Source organism: Dermacentor andersoni, chromosome 2 (genome assembly GCF_023375885.2).
Source record: "Dermacentor andersoni chromosome 2, qqDerAnde1_hic_scaffold, whole genome shotgun sequence".
In the NCBI taxonomy this organism is placed as follows: domain Eukaryota; kingdom Metazoa; phylum Arthropoda; class Arachnida; order Ixodida; family Ixodidae; genus Dermacentor; species Dermacentor andersoni.
In genome coordinates, this window is record NC_092815.1 from 53,675,095 (window position 1) to 53,697,960 (window position 22,866).

Here is a 22,866-nt window from a genome sequence, read left to right on the forward strand (position 1 = left end):
TGTTTTCGTTTGCTGCGAGCTGCAGTACTAAGTATTTTCTAAAAAGCAGTAAACACCGCCACAAACATGCAGGAGCATTTCACAGCAATTTGCAGTATATACTTCTACATATCTGTGTCATTTGTTTTTCTCTTTCGTTAAAAATTTCCGCGCAAGCCCTACCACCCAGTCACTGGTCATTGGTCTGCGAGCCTCATGTGGCGCGCATTTACTACTTGCTGCGCTTATTATATATATAAAACCTGTGCTGTCGCCCTCTCATTTCGGCCTACATCTGCTGATAATAGAAAAAGCATGAATATTTGTAACGTAGAAGATTCCTGTTTCTTTGCTGCCCGTGTTCTGCAGCAGAAGCCACAGTACCATTAGGTCCCCCAAATCAATGAAAGCAAAGTTGTCTTCGCTATTTATTGGTTTCGGTGCTCTAGTGGCTCGATCTCAAAGGTTGCATTCGTTTCTTTTCCTCTACTCCAACCATGTCGCCTATGGTCCACTGTTACGGCAGAGCAACAAATGACTTTCATGACTGTATAAAAACTAAAATTACAACAATAATAATTGCTACTACTAGCACTGTTGCGGCTAATAGCGTTACTGCTACTGGTACTACTAATATTATTGATAATATTATTAATGCAATAATAGGAAGAACCACAACAACAATGAAAAATCACGTCGCATCCGACGCATTGTGATGCGAATGTTTCGCTGAATAATTAGAAAGCTTCTATATGTTACATATGTCGGGGAACACCTCTCGATTTTATGCAGATTGACGGTAGAATACACATCCTGTGGCTTACTTAGCGCGATTGTTTTTCGTTGTATGGATGGATGAATGCTATGGGCGTCCCCTTTTGAAACGGGGTGGTGGTTGAGCCACCAAGCTCTCGTTGTTATACTGCCTAATTTCCTACTTATGTTAAAAAAGAAATAAGAAAAGGAAAAAACCCTCCATGAATTTCAATATCCAAACTTTCTGAACCCCTATTCTGAACTTTGTTTTTGTACGCTTCCGTCGTTTGTGGTTTGCCTACTTCCACCAATCTTCCTATCGCACATTACTAATCTCTACTGCGAACATGTTTCCTTTCCCCCTGCTCTCGCTGAACCCAGGGGCTTCATGGAGGCCAGGAGTCCCCAAATCGACCGCTGGACAGATATCTTCACATTTTAATAGAACATGCTGCAGCGTTGACGATTATAATGATGATGATGCTGATGATGACCTCGATGAGTTTGGCGCATACCCACTCAGAGGGATTGGCCAAGAGTTGGGCGGACTTTAATTATGTGTTCAGGTAATGAATTTTTCTTAGCTTTGCCGCAGCAAACACGTGCTTCTTCTTTTTGTTGTATCTCCCTTTCTAAGCCTGTGTCCTAAGGCATCCTGATCTCGCTTCAAAAAGTAAAGAGCGTCACTTTGAGTTATCATAAATTCTTTCTTTCCTGATTTCGTTTTTTCCTCTTATGTAGTTGCTCATAGCAGGTTTCGTTTCCGTCGCCGCCACCCATGAGATTATCTCGACCTCTCTGATTTTCCGCTTGACGTTCTTTGTTGCCATCTTGCTCACCATGCAGGTCGTATATTTGTTGGTGAGATCCCAGTTCTTTTCCTCCACTGCGAATGAATGTTACCTTTCTGTACAAATACCTGAACACGCTCCCAACCCATTCACTTTCTTCCATATTCCTCAGTCGTTCATCATAAATAATTTTACTCTGAGCTCCCCTCACCTCAAAACCTGTCCAGCCCATATCACCCTGCACAGCTTCATTTGTAGTCTTCCTGTGAGCGCCCAATGCGAGTCCTCCCACTGACCTTTAGTTGCCATCGAGTCCTGATCGTACCCCGGATTTCAAGCAAACAATTGCATTTCCAAATCTACGTCCTAGAACCATTACACCTTTCCACATACCCCGGAGCACCTCGTACCTACTGTATCCCCAAGCGCTCTGTGTTTCATTATGGCCGCATTTCTCTTCTCCTTTGCTGTTATTGTTTTTTCCTGTTTTTCCATATATCTATTGCGTTCGTTTATCCATGCACCACGTTATTTATATTCTTTTACTCGAGGTATTTTCTGGCCTTGTATTGTCACTAACTGTTCACTGTTTTAATTTAATACCATAACACCTAATTTTTGACGCTAAATTTCAAACTTAACTTATCGCTTCGTTGTCCACAGATATTCAGACGTTGCAGACGCCAGACGCTGCAGACGCCAGACGCTGCATATCACTTTGCTTGTTAGCTAGCAACACAATGTCGTCTGAATAAAACAAACCTGGAAGTTCCTGCTCTATTGCTATACCCACCTGTTTGTATGAGAGATAAAGTACTTATATCCTTACTTCCATCCTCACCATGTACACCATATACAGCAGTGGGGATAAAGGGCCCCCCTGCTTCAGTCCCTTGTTGATATTAACTTTCTCCTCGCATTTTTAATGCTTCTCGGCATACATTTGAAGAATTCACCGGGCCTTATCATCGAGAAGGAAGTGGAAGTTCCACGGAGAACCCTGATATCATTCTTAAGTAGGTGGACCGTTTATTTTCGGCAAATCGACCACTTTTATATAACGCCACGCCGACACGGCCGCTAAGCCTGTCTCAACGAAGCTGGTGCCTTGAGCCTCGCGAGGTCGCCTCTTTTCGGGTTAGAACTGCAAGATGGCAGCGGTGAGCGTGGAAGGAGAGGATATAACGAGAGAAGAGTATGAGGACGAAGCAGGTTGACGTCTTGTGAAGAGAGGAGGATGTGCCAATGAGCAGACAAAATCTCCCGGAACCAAGGATCAGGCATCGTGCTTCTCAAGCCAGAACGCATTCAATAACAGGGGGAGCGAGGGACAGAGAGCAAGACAAATCATGGCGGCAAGCAGGATGCCTTGTTTACCAAAGGCGGAGTACACGACAATAGTGCGCCCACGTTACGGCTTCAAGGTCACCAACTATGGGACCAATCGTCTAGATTACCGCGTCGCCAACGCCGCGGGAATCCCCAGGAAGGAATCGGAAGATGACACGGTGTGTGCCAACTACAAACAGGACATTCTAGTGATCAGCACGCCATTGGCAGAGCGCGCCGAACAATACAAGACTATCACTTGACTGAGGATGGGTGACAAGGAGTTCAGAGCCAACGCATACGAGTCGGCTCCGGAGGACACATCTAAGGGAGTGATAAGAGGAGCAACGCACGAGGTGTCTCCTAGAGAAATAGTCGAGATGCTAGTAACACCAAGAAATCCGACAGTCCTCATGGCCAAAAGGATGGGTAACACCACGAATGTCATCATCCTTTTCGACGGGCATCACGTCCCAAACTATACGTGAGATACGGAAGGGCACTGGTCAAGTGTTCATTATGCCGGAAGCAAATAGACGTGTGCTACCAGTGCGGACGCCTTGGTCACAGAGCCGATGTCGGCCCGAAACCGAACAGCAGGATAGGCAGAGGCTGCGGGATGGAGAACCCGCCGCAGGCTGACGAGTGCGAAGCAAATTGCCCGCTCTGCGGCAAAGACTACCCTACGGCGGATAGCCGATGTAATGCCAGATACAAGCTACCGTACTTCTTACCGTACTTGTTACCGTACGAGCCAGATGAGAGGAAGAAGCGATGTACTACGAAAGGGAAGCTGAGAGTCTGTACAGGCCAGGACGGGAATACTGGAGACAACGGTGGGAACATCGGACGAGGGACGCATCCGGAGTAGAAGACTTCCAGGCAAGGGAAAGGGGCCGCTCGACGTCCAACAACAGAACCAGATCGAGATCGCAGTCCAGATCAAGATCCAGACCCAAGACCAGTAATACCGTATCTCCCAGAGCACATGGGGGAGGAAAGTCCCGGAGCCCAAAAGGAAACAGCGCCGCGGGACCCTTACAGGTAAGTTGGGCGGACGCGGCTTCCGGGGCGCTTTGGGAGGCAGAGGCTGCTTTTCAACATAGAGTTAAGACGGTAGAGAGAGAATTGGCACAGATCAGGCAGAGCAATGTTGCACTTATGGATGAAATTAGAAAACTCAGGGAAGAGAACGAGTGTTTGAGGAGCAGGAAAGGGTCACACAACGACGAAACCTCGCGAGTTATAAGGGAGGAAAAAGACAGCAATGGAAGAAGACGTAGCACTGACACCATTAAACGTAAAATCGAGAACGCTCCGATTGAAACCGTAGTAATGAAACCCAAGCCAGCCACGATACTCCAAGAAAGACTGGAGGAACTTGAACAGAAAATCGAAGCCAGCATCAAACATAATGAAACCAAATTTGAAACTAAACTCGAACAGAAAGTGAGGCTTGAGGCAAAGATAAAGGCAAAGGCTGAGGTGCTACGAAAGGCGGTACTACAGCAAGTGCAACAAATTATGGCTGACTACGCAGCGAAACTAGCAATATGGGGACCGCCAACAAGTAGTGGGGGACCGGTTAAGACAGCCACCAAGCCGTACACTAGGCCCCCTACACCGCCGAGGGATTGGAAAACCTGTAACGCCGCCATGGCCAGACGAAATAGATACACGATTAGGCAATCGAATCGTAGAGGATACGATCGAAAACGATGCATTCTGCAACAATACCTTCAATACAAAGAAAACTCGGATATTATAATGATTCAGGAAACGCACGCGTTGGCAAAACTTTCGCGATACAAGTCCTTTGGTACTGCCAAAGTGTAGACGAAGGCGCTAACGACGTTGGTAAAGCGAAATCACTCGGTCGTGCAACACGACACGGAGGTTAAGTCACTCGATCACATTCTTCAAGAACTCATACCCACACCGAAAACGAAGGACAGCCTCTTTGTAACAAATATATATAGCAGTCCAAAATGCAGACAACATAAATTTGGAACGCTCATTAAAAAAACCCTAGCCTGGCGGACAACCGAGCGGAAGTGATCGGAGGCGATTTTAACGCCCAACACGCGGCATGGGGCTACAAAATCGAAACTCAAAAAGGCAGGAACGTCTGGCTAGACGCGCAGTAGGAAGGCCTGACCCTCGTGACCGACCCATCTGTTCTCACGAGAATAGGTAAGAGTGTTTGCGCGGGTACTACGCCAGATTTAACATTCACCAAGAACATGGTGGACACCCAGTGGACAAATACGCAACACGACTTTGGGAGCCATCACAACATACTACAAATAACATTAAGGGCAGGACCGCGCAAGACAAAGTCTGGACAACTTAAATTTGTCGACTGGGACAAATTCAGGAAAATAAGGGAGTAGGCCGACGACACGACACAAGGTATTGAGGAATGGACCGAAAAACTAAAGGGAGATGTGGCGGCAGCCAAGAAAACGGTTCCACCAGAGGCGCATTTAGAGAACGTAGACTGTAAGCTTCTACACATGTGGGAAGCTAAGGCAGGGTTGCAATAGAGATGGAAACAAAAACACAAATGGCGGCTTCGTAGAAAGAAAGCCAAATTGAACATGGACATATAACAGTACGCCCAGCAGCTACGTAGACAAATGTGGGAGAAAACATGCAACGACATGGACAGTCACATAGGAATGGCAAAAACGTGGAACATCCTTCGATATATGTTAGACCCGGACGGGACCAAGTCGGCACATAGGCAAAATATAAATCGGCTAATACAAGCGACCGAGGGACAGAGCAGGACTTCCTCAAGGAAATTGAGAAAAGATACATCTCGCAAGCAATGCCCGTCACACACCCTGAGTACACAGGGCAGGAAAATGAGGAATTACCCAACAAAATCTGCGAGTCAGAGGTCAGGGCAGCCCTACAGAAACACAATACCAAGTTCGGCACCCGGACTAGACGGGGTAACGAATAAAACGCTAAGAAACTTGGACGATGTGTCTATAACTAAGTTAACATAATACATTAACTAATGCTTGAAGGCAGGGCAGTTTCCGCAACAGTGGAAGACGGCACAAATCGGGTTAATACCTCAACCGGGCAAGCGACTCCAGATTGAGAACTTGAGACCCATATCTCTCACTTCTTGGGTGGGGAAACTCATGGAGCACGTGGTCCTAGCGAGGATAACCACCTACCTCGAGGACTGGGACGTGCTCCCACACACGCTGATAGGATTCAGGAGAAAGCTCTCAGCGCAGGACGCTCTGTTACGACTAAAACATCAGATCATAGAAGATTCGGGCAGATCGACAAAGGCAATTCTCGGGTTGGACCTAAAGAAGGCCTTCAATAACGTAACACATGCAACGATACTAGATAGAGTAGGAGAACTAGAACTGGGAAAACGGACGTACGATTACGTACGCAATTACCTAACGGGCAGAAAGGCAAAAGATCACGATAGCGGACCTAGTTTCGGAGGTGATCGAGATAGGCAGCGCAGGTACGCCACAGGGCTCGGTATTATCGCCGATGCTATTCACTCTGGCGCTACCCGGGCAGCCAGCCAAACTACAAGAAATCGAGCGACTCAATAATACCTTATACGCAGACGATATCACCCTATGGGAGAGAAACGGAAGTGACGGGCAACTCGAACAAACGCTTCAAACAGCGGTCGAAACAATCGAACGATACCTAGACGGGACAGGGTTAACCTGCTCGGCAGAGAAATCGGTGCTCTTGCTGTACAGACCGACTCGCAGAAGTCGCAAACCAGGCAACTACAGGGAAGATGTCACTTATGGACATGAGATACAGTTAAAGACGGCCGATGGGAAACCCATACCCAAGGTCGACAGGATCAGGATATTGAGGCTCCTCATCAAAGCCAAGGGCAACAATGGAGAAACCCTCAGAAGACTTGCGGGAACTGTGGCACAAATCATGAGGCGAATCAGAAGGATAGCAAACAAACATAGCGGGATGAGAGAGGAAAACACGAACAGGTTACTACAGGCCTTCGTAATAAGTAGAATAGTAGATGTAGCGCCGTACTTGATATGGCAGGTCGCAGAAAAGATCAAACTAGAATGCCTCACTCGGAAAATATACAAACTAGCCATAGGGCTAGTTCATTGAAGTGCAATGCACGAGCTCATTGAAGTGCAATGCACGGCACAATATGAACGCCTCTCTAAGACTAGAGCAAGCAGACACATCCTAAAGAGACTAGACATACGTTACCATACACAGCACGGTGTCAAGGTGGACATCGCGAGAGAGACGAAGGAAACAATGGTAATACCCCCCATACCAAAGAACATGCACCGAGAACACAATGAGGACAGACGAGAGAATAGAGCGACGCAGATACAGAAGAAATTCGGCAGCGACAAGGACGCAGTCTTAGTGGACGCGGCTCGATACATTCGCAGACGGAGGTTTACGGCAGCCGTAATCGATAGCGAGAAACAGTGTAAGACGTGCGCGATGACACGCACCAGAAGGAAGAAGTAGCCATAGCTCTCGCAGTAGCTGAGAATGACGCAACCGTGATAGTCAGTGACTCTCAGACGGCAGTAATAAACTTTGCCAACGGCCGAATCTCCCCGGAGGCCCTACGCATTCTTCTTGCAGGAGATAAAAGAGGAAGAAGTGCCTCGGAAGAAGAACGCCTATAGCTGTGGTCTCTTCATTTTCCTGTGTCTCGGACGTTTTTCTACATCAGAGGCTCTGCAAAGGGCACAACGTCATCCTCCAGGATGGGGAATAGGAATCCCAACCAAGCGTTTGACCCTGGTCGTCCACCACTAGCTGCATCGAAGACAAGGGACCGCACTGGCCCTTCCACTGTCGCCCTTGAATTTTCCGACAGCTCAACGGTTGAAGAAATGGAATCGGACAACGATTTCACACTTGCCGTGGGTCGCCGTTTGAAGAGAAAACTCAGGAGGACATCCACAGACAGTGAATTGTTGCCCAGGCAGGACAGTGGTAAACAATCATTCACTGTTGCTTACGTCCCTACCACAGCTACCGACGACCTGAATACCTTGAACAAGCAGAGCTTAACGGAGTACTTTGAGCGAATTGCGCCAGGCCAAGTCAGCGAGATCAGAATTAACGCACGGAGGAACATTCTTTCAGTGGACGTGAACAACAAGTCAATTCTCGATACGCTAAATGCTGCCACACTACTAGGAAACATCCCAGTGCGCTCCTTCTTTGCGTATGGAAAAGGAACCTCGACTGGCGTTATTTCTGACGTGGACAAAGAAATCGCAGACACTGACCTCAAGAGGCTTTTGAATTCCACCGCACCAATAGTGCAGATTCACCGCTTCGGTCAATCTCGGTGTATTAAAATAGTCTTTGACTCTGAAACATTACCTGACTACGTAAAAGTAGGATACGTAAGACACCGTGTGCGCCCTTACGTGCCAAAACTGCTACAGTGTCGGAAGTGTTTCAAAATAGGACACGTAAGCGCAGCTTGCAAGGGTGGCGTAACATGCCAACGGTGTGGAGGGGCCCATCAAAATGATAGCTGCGATGCTACTGCCCTAAAATGTCCTAATTGCGCCGGTTCACATGAAGCGACATCAAAAGACTGCCAGAAAATCAAGGACGAAATGTCAGTGCTTCGAAAGATGGTGCGGGACAACTCCACTCACAGACAGGCTGCTACATCGATACGCCGCCGCAGACGTCGATCGCGACACAGACGACAGCAAGACAAGAGTACTTTCCGTACAGATGGACCATCGGCCGCATGGCAAACTCCTCGCTTGCCAAGTTTGCTTCTGCGATCAAGATGCGGGCCCGACGTACCTTCTTCGGCAGCAGCACGTGGAACGCATGCGCTGCATAAAACGACGCTTCCGCCGACCGACTCTAACATGGACTGGCCGTCGCTCCCACCCAAACAAACAGGCTTAAATGCGTCGGGTGATGTGTCTGCAAAGGTGGTTGAGAATGATAAGACAGAAAATAAAAATGTACGAAGTATGCTGAAACACCTGATAACTACGATACGTTCACTTCTGAGCGGACTACAGACGCCGGTTGCTAACACCGCGCTACATGCTCTAGATGCTTTGGAACCGCTCCTCGCGGCTCTACAATAAGGCATCATGGCGCTCTCTTTTGAAAACGAGCTACGAAGATCTGCAATAATGCAGTGGAATGCCAGAGGCCTACGAGGCCGCCTCGCAGACTTTCGGCAAAGGATGTTGAAATACCAGTTTCCCGTGGCTGTAATATGTTAACCAAACATGACGTCTTTACTACGCGTATCTGGATATGTGCCACTGTGGTCAAGGAATGACCACAATTTAAGCAAAGTGCTCACTTTTGTTCATCGGAATTTAACGTGCCTTCGTAAAGACATTCCTGCACACGCTTCCAACGAGTACGTTTGCATAACGCTGAAGTACAAGCGGCGCACACTCTCAGTAATTGGCGGGTATATACCCCCAACATCGAGCATAGACTGTACATATTTACTGTCCATACTGAAAGCTTGTCCGGGTCCCCACATAGTCATTGGTGACTTTAATGCCCACCATCCCATGTGGGGCTCTGCTTCGACGAACGCCCGCGGTAGAGACTTGGCTGACTTCATGCTTAGTCAAGGCTTGATGGTGATCAATGATGGCTCGCCAACATACCTTCGAGGCTCTTACTACAGCACTTGTCTTGACATCGCGTTTGTTTCAAAAAGCCTCCTGTCTGCTACACGATGGTGTACTGATCTCGACACCCATGGAAGTGACCATCTACCAACATATGTTCAGTTGAAATGGTTACATCCCCCAGCTCCGCACACTGTGCGTTCTATCGATTGGCCAACATTTCGAGAATCTGTGACCACCACATGTCAAGCCATCCAAGAACCATCCAATATTGAAGATGTCATCGCGGCCACTTTACGTGACACAACAAAACACCTCAGCGCACTTTCACCTAGATCATCTATTCATGACCAGTACGAGCGACTTCGCGCGATACGGCGTCGAACAGAACGGAAATACAGAAGGACCAAATCACCATTAGACGTCACTGCATCACGCCGGGCTCAGCGTCATGTCCTGCGCCACCTTGACAAGCTTGACAAACAACGCTGGAGATCATTCTGTGGCTCTCTGGATCCGAGAAAACCTCTCTCTAGAATTTGGAAAATTGTACGAAGCCTTCGCTCGCCTCCACAACAGCTTCAGCCGTTCAGCGCTGTGGCCATACGGCAAGGCCGGCGTGAAGTTGAGGTCGCCGATGACTTCTGCAAATTACTCGTGAGCTCCTCGAACGCTATACCAACCCATTCACGACTGACTTTCCCGTCATCTAGTCATCTGGGACACAGAAATCAGTGTCTAATCACTGGAAGTGCAGTCGTCTAGTGGCTTTGCTAAAACCTGGGAAATGCCCACATGATCTCTCACATTATCGGCCAATAGCCTTGGCAAGCTATGTCGGTAAAGTGATGGAGCGGATGGTACTGAGCAGACTGGAATGGCTACTCGAGAAAAGTGGTGGACTTCCTGATTTCATCAATGGATTCAGAAGAGGCCGCTCACCCATTGACGGTGTGATCGACTTAGTATCTTCTGTTCAACAGGAAAAGAGACGCCGTCGTCTGGTATGCGCAATATTTCTGGATATCAAAAGTGCCTACGACAACTTCTTCCACCATTCGATTCTTCAGGCGCTTGAGGATATTGGTGTTGGTGGCCGGATGTATGCATGGCTGCAGAGTTACCTCAGTGGCCGCGCCATTTTCATGTCCACTTCGGATGGCGAGACTGATAGACATGACGTTCGCAGGGGTGTTCCGCAGGGTGGTGTCCTTAGCCCAATATTGTTCAATATCATACTGGTGGGCCTTGCAGACGAGCTACCTGAAACAGCGCGTATCAGTACGTACGCGGATGATATCTGTATTTGGTCATCTGGGGTCAGACGTCCACAAGTGCGTGCAAGGCTCCAACGTGCGGCTACCATAACGGCGAAATACTTGCGCCGTAGAGGCCTGCAACTCTCAGTAACTAAGTGTGCAGTCATGGCATTCATGCGCAAATCAATGTCACATTATCCAATCGTTGTCGACGGAATGGCGCTCCCTTTAGTCACTCACCATAGATACCTTGGCGTGATAATAGACCGCAGTCCTTCTTGGACCAAACATGTTACTGCGCTTAGGGCTAAACTTACCAACTTCATACACGTTCTTCGTGTAATATCAGGACTGAGATGGGGCCCCTTTGAGCGAAGTTTGCTCCAAGTGTACCAGGCACTTTTTGTGGGCTACATACGCTACAGCATGCCTGTGTTATCTAACATGGGGTCATCTTGTATACGCACGCTGGAGAGCCTTCAGGCACAAGCACTACGGATATGTCTTGGCTTGCCACGCTGCACGTCAACTAAGGGCACAATAGCGGAAGCACGGGCTTGTCCTATCGACATATTGTCACATCCTATATGGTCAGATGTCAGGCAGGATTCCGTAAAGGCTACTCAACAATAGATCACATTCACACTATCAATCAGGTGATAGAGAAATGTGCGGAATATAACCAACCATTATATATAGCTTTCATTGATTACGAGAAAGCGTTTGATTCAGTCGAAACCTCGGCAGTCATGGAGGCATTGCGGAATCAGGGTGTAGACGAGCCGTATGTAAAAATACTGAAAGATATCTATAGCGGCTCCACAGCCACTGTACTCCTCCATAAAGAAAGCAACAAAATCCCAATAAAGAAAGGCGTCAGGCAGGGAGATACTATCTCTCCAATGCTATTCACAGCGTGTTTACAGGAGGTATTCAGAGACCTGGATTGGGAAGAATTGGGGATAAGAGTAAATGGAGAATACCTTAGTAACTTGCGCTTCGCTGATGATATTGCCTTGCTTAGTAACTCAGGGGACCAACTACAATGCATGCTCACTGATCTGGAGAGGCAGAGCAGAAGGGTGGGACTAAAAATGAATCTGCAGAAAACTAAAGTAATGTTTAACAGTCTCGGAAGGGAACAGCAGTTTACGATAGGTAGCGAGGCACTGGAAATGGTAAGAGAATATATCTACTTAGGACAGGTAGTGACTGCTGATCCAGATCATGAGAGTGAAATAATCAGAAGAATAAGAATGGGCTGGGGTGCGTTTGGCAGGCATTCGCAGATCATGAACAGCAGGTTGCCATTATCCCTCAAGAGAAAAGTGTATAACAGCTGTGTCTTACCAGTACTTACGTACGGAGCAGAAACCTGGAGGCTTACGAAAAGGGTTCTACTTAAATTGAGGACGACGCAACGAGCTATGGAAAGAAGAATGATAGGTGTAACGTTAAGGGATAAGAAAAGAGCAGATTGGGTGAGGGAACAAACGCGCGTTAATGACATCTTAGTTGAAATCAAGAAAAAGAAATGGGCATGGGCAGGACATGTAATGAGGAGGGAAGATAACCGATGGTCATTAAGGGTTACAGACTGGATTCCGAGGGAAGGGAAGCGTAGCAGGGGGCGACAGAAAGTTAGGTGGGCAGATGAGATTAGGAAGTTTGAAGGGTCAACGTGGCCGCAATTAGTACGTGACCGGGGTACTTGGAGAAGTATGGGAGAGGCCTTTGCCCTGCAGTGGGCGTAACCAGGCTGATGATGATGATGATATATATATATATATATATATATATATATATATATATATATATCACACGAACAAATGCAACCCATGTGAATCCAGAGCCACTCTGGAGCATATATTATGGAAATGCCGAGGGATACATAACAATAACGAGAACGTGGCCTCCAGCAACAGCCTTCGCACGCGCCGGAAAGCCGCACTGCGAAGCCCCGCCTTCGAGGATCAACTATGGGCCGTCCAGCAGGCCGAGGATGCCACCAGGACCTACGAACTCCTCAGGAACTCAGGACCCACGAACTCAGGACCCAGGAACTCAGGACCCAGGAACTCAGGACCCAGGAACTCAGGACCCACGAACTTACAAGGTATATGTAAACTGGTAGGGAAGCTTCCATAGTAGCCCACATGTCAAGAAAATGGCGGCTCATTGCAACCGTCGCCATGTACGTGTCGGGGGGACAGCTAACAGCAAGCAAAAAATAAAAGTTAGAAAGTGACGTCACAACCGGGACTGGCAGTGACGTCAAAGTGTCATGTTCCTTGGCGCGAATGTTTGAATTTCTTTAGCGTCCGGCATTTCGCCCATTACGCCAACAGTTTTTTTTCTTTTGAGGCTCAACCGAAATAAGACTCACCTCATCTGAAGCGCCAGTGTCTCAATAAACTATAGGAGTCGCGTATGTATGTCTTAATGTGGACATAATTAGGCTATTATTGACGACACTTGCTCCAGCAGGTTCCTTACGAAAGTGAGTGAATAGGATGGAAATAAATGACAGTGTCACAAAGGTTCCAAAATCAACTTCATTTTTATTCCTCCAAAATGATGCGACCAATATAAGTGACCAAACAAAACATGTTTCATTGGATGAAAAGTATTATGGCCTGCCCATAGTCGTAATGTATAGCAACATATGCGAAACCTTTGCACAATATCATTCGCAATTCCGCGCGACACCATGTATTCATGTCCAAGAGGTATCAGAAAAGACAACATTGTCCAACATTATTACTTAGAAAACGTTCAACTTATTAATTTTGCTGCACGTCGGACATTCAGAGCCTGTGTTGTGTCGCGACGTTCCTTCGCGGAGCGTTGCGCATTTATCGTCACGACGAGGCACAGCGCGTCGGATGCCGCAGCGTAAACTTTCACGATAAGCAGTCTCCACTCACATCTTTCGCCAATGAACGCCATGCGCTAGGTCCCGCAAAAGTTGAAGTGAAGCGCACGCCAGACTTTGAACAAACACGCAAGGAAATAAAACAAAAACAGTCGGATGAAACCGATGGGTTCAAGTGAGTAACGCCATTCTACACGACCTAATAGCTGGTTTGCACAGTCTTGCCAAGTCATGCGCCAAGATCTTTTTGCTCCCAAGCGTTCCGCGCACAAACGAGCATAGCATTTAGCCGGGTGTGCCGCTGCTGCGTCCGCTTATCGCTATTATGAACCGCCGCGAGCGAAGCACATCGCTAGCGTAAATCGCACAGCCAACGCCTTCGTCACTGCCTTGTCGCCTTTTAAGCGGCAGCACGCTCTGCTAAGTGCTATGTTCTTTTGTACGGGGACAGTTTGGGAGCACTGCAATCAGGGCGCGCAAGCGGGTACGTCAAGTGGTATTTTCCTTTTTTCTTTTATTTTTTTACAGGCATGTAATCCTGTACCCTGTATGTTGTAAGCTAGACTCTTTCAAGAGCTAAGGAATAGCCGGGTCTTCAATTGTGCGTCAACAACTCCTTATATCATATCAATAACACCTAAGAACAAGCACCTTGCCCTGCACTTTTGAGAGTATGAGGGGAAGGGGGCATGGTAACTATACCTATGTACGTGAATGCGAGAAGAAACATCAGCTGCCTCGAGCAAAGCGTGCAGTGTACATACGAAGGAATTTTGGGTATTGACCCTTCACGATGACAGCACTTCGCTGCTGTTTCAAAGGAGTGTTTCGGTGTGTACCAGAATGCTATAACGCACCACTGAGTGCCGTCTAAATGTCATAAGTGCGTGTGTTATTAGAAGGAAGTACCCTCTCGACTTTGCTATTTGAAACTTGTTGCAGCCCCGCCAATCTTTTCAAAAACTTTTTTATGTTGCCCATTGAGTTACGCTGTTTACTGCGGTCATGTTTAACACATTGCCGAAGCGGCAATGTTCTAAATTCCTTGACATGCAAGTCATTCACAGTACTACATGTCGTAAGTGCTGTTTGCTATTGGACGGTAGCCTTTGCTGATAGTACGTTAGAAATCAGGACTGGCTGGAATCTGTGGGTATGAACATTTCTCGTATAACACGTACAGACTCGTATTTCTCGTATAACACGCATAAACTGTCATACGGTCCCACACAATCGTGAAGGCATTTTGGTCTAACTTATCGTACTTGGGGAACCTGTCTCAAACTTCCATCAAAAAACAATAGCAAGTCTTGCTTTCTCTCTTAGCATGCAGGGGTTCGGGAACACCAGGGAGAAATTCCTTCGTCTAAACGCTTCCTTGAATTTGGCATTACAATATGGAGAATAAAAGAATACTTTGCCCATGACCACCGATGGTGAACCAACGAACGCTCTTGCCAAAAATGTGCAAATGCGAGTAGGGTGTCTTAAACACCGCGCTAGTGTGCAACATTCCGCACTACTTTGTAATTTGTGTGGGATCTGGTGCGATCCCCGAAGCTCTTAACAGCGCTGGAACCTGCGCACGCATTGCGGAGGCCACAGCGTGCAATATTGCGGCGGAAGGCGGCGACGGTGTGCGCACCGCAAGGACGCAGTTGTTCTTAAAACGATGCTGTCACTTCCAAAGAGTTCAGTGCCGGAGGAATCACCGAAGTCCGATTTATTTTTTGTATTTTCTTTCTTATTTCTATAAATGGTGATTCCGCCTGGATTTTCAGTCGCCAGAGGCGCCTTTTTGATGGAATATGCGCCTTCTGCTCTGGTTCTGATCCAGCGAGTCTGAACCACCACCGTCGGCCAGGCTTCATCTTCAGACCAAACTCCCCTACTCCCCCATTTCAGCCCTGATTTGTCACGCACCGTGCAACGAAGCCAATGCGCTACTTTTAAGTCAAAGAAGCGTTTATTATTGGCGCAGAAAAAAAGAACTAGATCGTCCGCGCAATCTCGCACCTACGTTATGACACAAAATTTTTGTTCAGGACAGCAAATGAGAGCCATCAATTCGAGGTGGCTCATTTAACCTAGGGAAACAACTCCCTTTGCTTCCGTAATGAAACTCTGAGATCCGCGCACGCCTGTTGAGCCGCGCCGTCGGCGAGGCGTGTCTCGTGCAGGGAGTGAGGCCGCTTCCTGGTCAATCAATCCCTGCACGTCCGCCGTCGTCACCGACAAGTCAGCCGGGCCCCGTGGCCACGGCACGTATGAGCGGTGACATGACGCCAGTGCAGTTTCCAGCGAAGTCGTCCAGGTCGATGTCGAACACGGCCACGGGCGCCATGCCCATTTGGTCCGCGTACGTGCGGTTCATGCGCTGCTGCAGCGCGTACTCGTCGGCGAACGTCGCCACCTGGACGAATGTTACTATGCTGTACGCACAGCAGAGAGAGTGGCGCAGGCGAAGTAAAGAAGAGGCGGACGGCGGCAACAGAGCCCTGGCGCAGTCGTTTAACGTGTCGCAATGTCTAACCGGTCCAACTACAATAGCACAAAACACTATATTCAGCTGTCCTCGGCAAAAAAAAAGGGGGGGTAGGGGGGAAGAAACAAAAAGACCAGCAATACCTTCGTAAACATTATGCGGGTGCAGATGTTGTCACGTTGCATTGACGTTAGAATGTAAATGCCAAATGCGCTATATAAAATAAAGCTATTTAGCAAACTCGTGGCCAGAAAAACAGCAATACACAAAGCACAAGTAAGGGTCAAATCCGTCGGCCATTCATACGTGACTTATCGTACACTGCTGCGTAATCGCTGTTGTTGGCGTACCTTCCAGAGTGTACAGATGTAAATACGCAATCTGATTAGGCAAGACTCTTTCGCTATTTAATCGGCTGTGCGGCGCTGTGTTAGACAGCGCTACCTTCAGGATCGGCCCACCTTCTCCAATCCTTTCCTCGTGGTAGCCAAAGCTACGCAGAAGCTGTGCGACATTGCACCGCCTTCAGAAACGCCTCGGGTCGCACAGGTTTTAACGTTTGCTCCTCCTCCTCCTCCTCCTACTCATCATGATCATCATCATCATCATCATCATCATCATCATCATCGTCAGCCTGGCTACGCCCACTGCAGGGCAAAGACCTCTCTCATACTTCTCCAACTACCCCTGTCATGTGCTAATTGCGGCCACGTTGTTCTGCAAACTTCTTAATCTCATTCGTCCAACTAACTTTCTGCCGCCCCCTGCTACGCTTCCATTCTCTTGGAATCCAGTCCGTAGCCCTTAATGACCACTGGCTATCTTCCCTCCTGATTACATGCCCTGCCCATGCCCACTTCTTTTGCTTGATTTTAACTAAAATGTCATTAACTGGCGTTTCTACCCTCACCCAATCCGCTCTTTTCTTATCCCTTAACCTTACACCCATCATTCTTTCCATAGCTCGTTGCGTCGTCGTCAAATTAAGCAGAAACCGTTTCGTAAGCCTCCGGGTTTCTGCCCCGTAGATAAGTACTGGTAAGACACAGCTGTTATACACTTTTCTCATGATTATTTCAGTCTCATGATCCGGATCCACGGTCACTGTACGCTGTACCGATACATGTACGTACGTACATACGTATGTATGTATGTATGTATGTATGTATGTATGTATGTATGTATGTATGTATGTATGTATGTATGTATGTACTTTGTATGTATGTGCGTACGTGCCGCTGAGCACACGGGCGTGTGCGTGTGTGTGTCTGTATGTGTGTGTGTGTGTGTGTGTGTGTGTGTGTGCGTGCGTGCGTGCGTGCGTGCGTGCGTGTGCGTGTGCGTGTGTGTGTGTGCGCGTGCGCGCGTGTGCGTGTGCGTGTGTGTGTGTGTGTGTGTGCGTGCGTGTGCGTGTGCGTGCGTGTGCGTGTGCGTGCGTGTGCGTGTGCGTGCGTGTGCGTGCGTGCGTGCGTGCGTGTGTGTTTGTGTGTGCGTGTGCGCGTGCGTGCGTGCGTGCGTGCGTGCGTGCGTGCGTGCGTGCGTGCGTGCGTGTGCGTGTGCGTGTGCGTGTGCGTGTGCGTGCGTGTGCGTGTGCGTGTGCGTGCGTGTGCGTGTGCGTGTGCGTGTGCGTGTGCGTGTGCGTGTGCGTGTGCGTGTGCGTGTGCGTGTGCGTGTGCGTGTGCGTGTGCGTGTGTGTGTGTGTCGCTATCGCTATCCCGTGCAAGCATCGCTATCGCTTACGCGCACAGTTTGATTGTCAATCCGGCGGGCAACCATGAGGCACTGAGGATGCGAGGCTGTCCTGAGAACAGGCATACGGCATACGGAGGCGTAGCTCGTCCGGCCGGGCTGAAGCGTGGTGTTGTCCCATTGGATCATACCCAGCACAGGAGCTCCCAGCTGGGCGGCCGGTGCCATGAAAGTCTCAGGACCCGCCTGCGACGATCATCCAATTACACAGGTGCAGACATTTTTAGAGCGCAGATTTGAAGCACGCGTTCCTGCGTTGAGCGTAGGCGTGCGTCGGCGGCCTTATACCTTGTAACCGAGCGAAAGAGCACAGGCAAAAGATGAAAACGAACGGGGAACGCTGCAGTAGATGAAAAAATTACCGACGATTACGTTACTTCCTAATGCGAAATTTGAGCGCAGCAAATAAGCTGTTTCACCTTTTCGATAGATTGAGGCAAAGAAATCGAGCAACACATGTATGCGCTATCACAGAATTTTTTTTTTATTGTTCACACGTATTCCTTTAACAAAGACTCCACTAACAGTTCTTGACAGTCATGAAGGAAGCTTTGTGGTCGGAGAAATAGACTGATATATGTTCGACTTGGTACACCAATGCTTGATTCTCAAAGACGAGATCTATACAAGTGCCTCGCGAGGTTGTCACAGCCGTGGGACGCGTTACGAGCGAGAGGAACGGGATGTTCTCCCGCATAAGTGTTAGGAAATTGCTGTTTCTCTTTATGTCAACATTAAAGTCCCCCACTACTAACATCGGTGTGGATCGATGGACGGTTAATGCGAGTTGCAGGAAGGGCACGACGTCTTTCGTGAGTGCGGTAGGGGCGAAGTAGGCAGCTACTACCAGCAAGCCGTTGGGCAACTTTGCGGCGCACAGTTCGCCAACTTCATGTGACGTGCCAAACATTTCGACTGGTATTGCAGAGAGACCTGTGCGCAAGTAGATAGCGACTCCCGCCGTTCTGTTGTGGTCTCTGCGAGCACCACAGCAGTATAGGAAATCTATGATTTCGAGAGGCTCTTCGGGATCCATCCAGGTTTCAGCAAAGCAAAGTACAGAGGAATGGCGCAGAATGTGATCGTGGTGTACGTCCTTGGCATGTGCGGCAAGGGAGCGTACGTTAAGAGCGGAGATCAACAAGTAGTGCGGCTGTTCAGTCATGGCGAGGCACTTGGCGGTGATGGTGTCAAGTTTGTGGGACTGCAACCGACGAAATTCATCGGCTAGCTTTCTGTCCGGATTGGCTTTTCCGTGGTAGAATTTGAAGTCGAAGAAAGGAATTAAGTTCGAGCCGGCGCTTTGACAACCGGAGACTCGCAGGAAGAGGGGGGAGGGGGGCGGCGTGTGCACCCAGCGGCAAACGATGGGGGCAGAAGCGCGCGCAGCAAGCGGACAACACGATAAAGGGAGGAGGGAAGAGATAGCAGCGACTGACTGATGCCGCTGACGCCGATAGTGAGTCAACCCCAGCTGCGGAGTTGGTTTCAGGGACAACGCCGCCGATGCCGACACAAACAATATGATACCCTCGCTTCCGCAGCGCTAAGAACCAGGTCTAGCCGTGGGAAGGTGGTCACGTATTCGTCGACGTGCCGGGGCCTACGTGAAATAACCGGCGCGTCGGCAACTGAAGAGCACCCTATCCGCCACACAAGAACAGGGGGGGGGGGGGGGGACCCTTTCCTCCTCTTTCTGCATGGCGGCGACGGTGTTCTATGCAGTCACGTTATCTTGACTCTCTAGCGGCGTCAGCGGCATCCAGCGGTATCAGTCGGTCGCTGCTAGCGCTGGGGGGATGAAAGGGGGGCGGAGCTGGTTACGAGGCCGACGACAACGCCGACGACGACGCGAAACCCAGGAACGGACGCCAAAGAGCTGCGCTCTAAAAAGAGCGCGCGAGAAGGAACGTGGAGGAGGAGGTTACGGGGAAAGCATGAGGCAGAAAGTGGAGGGGCAGCGGAGGGGAATTAATGACCTGGGCAGGCACTGAGTGGCCGGTGGTCATGGCATCCGCCGCCGCGTAGGCGATCTGATCTGCGCTTCCGATGGGGAGAGGGGGAGGGCAGGGTTGCATGAGGTGGAAAGGGTTATACGCTCGTGGACGCAGCGTCAGCTGCTTAGGTCAGTCTGCGGTTCCAGCGTGTGTGACGTGTATCACTGCTCCTGCAAGGGGCGATGGTGAGGGCTACGAGTAAGGCGTTGTCGCCGCTGACAATGGTGGCACAATTTCCTCACGACGAAGGGCCGCTCTCGTCGTCGGTGGAACGAAAGCGTGAGAAGGGTAGTGCGGTGCAAGACGGGCTTTGCGGTGACGATGGCTACGATATGGCGCCAGAGTAGCGCGCATCGTCTGTCTGGAAACTGCGCGCGCTACTCACATAGTTCTCTTCCTTATGTAAACCTACATAATCATAATACAAAATATTGACACACGAAATAAAAACATGTATAGAACTGCGCTCAAATTTCGCATTAGGGAGTATCGTAATCGTGTGTGTGGTGTGTGTGTGTGTGTGTGTGTGTGTGTGTGCGTGTGTGTGTGCGTGTGCGTGTGCGTGTGCGTGTGCGTGTGCGTGTGCGTGTGTCCCTTCAAATGTGGAAATATGGCAGACTGACTGAACAATTCCAATGCAACTTCAGAGTCCGGACGCATCAAAAGTAGCACGCGTATACCAAGTTTTCCTCGTTTGCCAGAAAGCTTCCATGCGTTCACTATCATTATGCCATTCGCCCGAGCCGTTCCTATGGAAGTGCTCTACCGTACACGAATTGCTTTGTGTATGGAGACCCAGATTACCGTAGTCCACAGTGTGACACCGAATCGCGTTTATTAGGCTCACTCAAGCCTCTCGAGACGTTTTGATGGTGTGGCGCCGTTGCCCGCAGTTTAAGCGCAGGCCAAATGGGTAGATATTACAGCGAAGCTGTATACCTCTACCGTCCAAGGAAATTTTGTGTCTGTAAGCAAAAAACTCCGCATACGTAGGCCGATCCAGGACACAGTGCAATGCCGGGCCGACGCGCGGCGGAGGTGAAGCAGGCGTTAAGCACTTCGCTCACGGGGACCGATCCCGAAGATAGTGCAATGCCGGGCCGACCCGCGGCGTTGGTGCAGTTCGCCATAAAGGGGCCCACATACACAGCGTTGTTGGCCATCCTTCTTCACAGAGTGGAAGGGCACGGAGTTTTTTTTTCTTTCATACATAACTCTCTTCGCGGAAGAGTGGGTGCGACTGAAGTAATCAGGATGAACTGCGCCGGAGCCATCGTTGCCTTTTCTTCTAAGGAGAAGAAGCGGTACTTTCTGAATACATTACGTTTCTTGTTAGGTAATTCAAGTGACAATGACGAGCAACGTATAAGAATTTAACTGTTTAGCGGCTTGCCACGTACCACGCATGTAAACCGCAGTTGCACACCCCCTGAGGGGAAAGCAAAGGTGGCTTAAGCATTCGCTCTCGTATGAACTTACAAATAACAGCATTGCAGCTATTTTAACTAACCTGCGATGTTCACAACATTTTTGCTCGGAAGAAAAACAGGGAGGAGAGACAGCTTTCTATGTGGTGCCAGTCAGGTACTTACCCAGGATTTTTTTTCGAGGCGGTGGGGGCGCAACCCTAAGTAACTTTTCTGTGCAAATAAGAGCAGGGGTACCTTTACTAGTGTAAATGTGAATAATGCCCACCGTTCACCATAAAAATGTGTAATTCCGCAAAATAGAAATTAAAGAAGGCGTATATCTCACAGGTGAGAGATATACGCCTGTGAGATAGACCTATCCTTTGCTTGACAAACAAGGAACCACATCAAATGGACTCGCGCAGGAAAGAAGCGAGGGAAGAACACTGCCAAGAACAAGTGAACAAACAAAAGTGTAAAGTAACGACTTCTAGTACCGTTTTTTTTTATTAGCTCTGGAAGAACTGCAGAGAAATATACATTTGCGGAAAAATCACAGTTCTTTTGCATCCCTCCTTTACTTCTTACCACATTAAGTGGAAAAACCAACTCGTATTCTTATTTAGGAAGTTGCGTAAGGATGTGCGGCTGCCAGTCGCGTATAGCCGCGCAGAGCACAGGATTCTGCGGTTCTTCCCACCACGGAATTGATTTAGCCGCATTCCCACCACGGAATGTCATAACATCCACATAAGTATAGCAGAGAAGCGGCTAAGTCAGGTGGTTAGATTGATAACGGTAGAAGCGTCATTCAAAACAAACGGAATCCTTCTTCATTTCCGGCGGCATTTTCTCTACTTTCTTTTTAAATAAAAAGGTGTTGATCCATAAATAGTTTCACAAGAAACGGTTGAATTTGTTGATTTTCGTTTTTCCTTCCCGTTTGGCTGTTGCCTCGGCTCTCTCCTTTAGTAGATCGCTTAATTTCTCAACTCCTTGCGACTCTTGTTTCCAGTTGCAAATTTTGCATGAAAAGTACTGTACAATTAGGGAAAACATGACGAGGTAACGGGTGACATTCATATTGCTTATGGGTTTAACGGTTATTGCAGGAGTGGTCATGGACACTGTTTCGCATGATATTATTTTCCACCTTATCTAACCTATATATCACGGGTATATGGTTCCGAGGATATGCCAGCGTCGCGGCGAGCCGTCACTCGAGGAAATAATCAAGCAAAAGGAAAAGTTAAACGCAACTGGCATTAGACAGCTTTAAAATAGCGCTTGTCGTCTTACGTACGTTAAACGCAATCACCTTTGAGGGACGTTAGGGCGCGCGTCCTTTAAAATCCTGTAGTTTACCGTATGGGAACGCAAACGTAAGGTGAGTGAGTGAGTGAGAAAACTTTTATTGTCCGTAATGGGTGACACCGGATCTCCGGTACCGCTCGTAGGCATCCAGGGAGCCCGATGTCACCCTAAGGGGCAGGTGTTAGTAGACGAAGCGGTTTGCCGCTTCGGCTGCCAGACGGACAATGTTGGCCTGTGCCGCCGGGTCTTCGCTATGAAGCGCGGTCTCCCATGCTTCCTCGTCCTTGA